This window comes from Schistocerca nitens, chromosome 1 (genome assembly GCF_023898315.1).
Source record: "Schistocerca nitens isolate TAMUIC-IGC-003100 chromosome 1, iqSchNite1.1, whole genome shotgun sequence".
NCBI classification, from domain to species: Eukaryota; Metazoa; Arthropoda; class Insecta; order Orthoptera; family Acrididae; genus Schistocerca; species Schistocerca nitens.
Window position 1 is genome coordinate 1,090,123,587 of NC_064614.1, and position 765 is coordinate 1,090,124,351.

The following is a 765-nucleotide window of genomic DNA, read 5'->3' on the forward strand; positions in this document are numbered from 1 at the left end:
AGACTGGGAAACACTGGAAGGCACTGTGCAAATGGTGGACAAATTTAAATACCTGGGAGAATTTATAACAGGAAGGAACAGGATCAAGGAGGGAATAACAGAGAGGATAAAGAAGATGAGGTCAGCCTCCTGCATGACGAGAGAAAAAGCACTCCGTCTTCAGGCCACGAGTGGCCACCGGGACCATCCGACCGCCGTGTCATCCTCAGTGGAGGATGCGGATAGGAGGGGCGTGGGGTCAGCACACCGCTTTCCCGGTCGTTATGATGGCATTCTTGACCGAAGCCGCTACTATTCGGTCGAGTAGCTCCTCAATTAGCATCACGAGGCTGAGTGCACCCCGAAAAATGGCAACAGCGCATGGCGGCCTGGATGGTCTCCCATCCAAATGCCGACCACGCCCGACAGCGCTTAACTTTGGTGATCTCACGGGAACCGGTGTATCCACTGCGGCAAGGCCGTTGCCCATGACGAGAGAGGTATACAATAAAAAGAATATATCCACAGAAGCAAAGATAAGCCACTACAAGGCAACAGTGAGGAATGCAGTATTATATGCTGCTGAGACGATGACACTAGGAGGAAATGGGACAGAGCAACTAGAGAAAGAAGAGAGGAAAATACTGAGAAAAATACTAGGTCCCAAAAGAGGTGGAGAGAGGTGGATGCGAAGACCTAGGGAAGAATTGTACCGGAACATGAGAACAATATCCGGGGAAATCAGACTCAAAAGGGCAAGGTTTGCTGGGCATGTAGTTAGGATGA

General features: G+C 50.3%; 1 pseudogene; it reads right to left on the reverse strand.

Moving 5' to 3' along the window:
• Positions 1-348: 348 nt before the first annotated feature.
• Positions 349-466, reverse strand: LOC126208233 (5S ribosomal RNA; annotated as a pseudogene).
• Between the last annotated feature and the right edge of the window lie 299 nt (positions 467-765).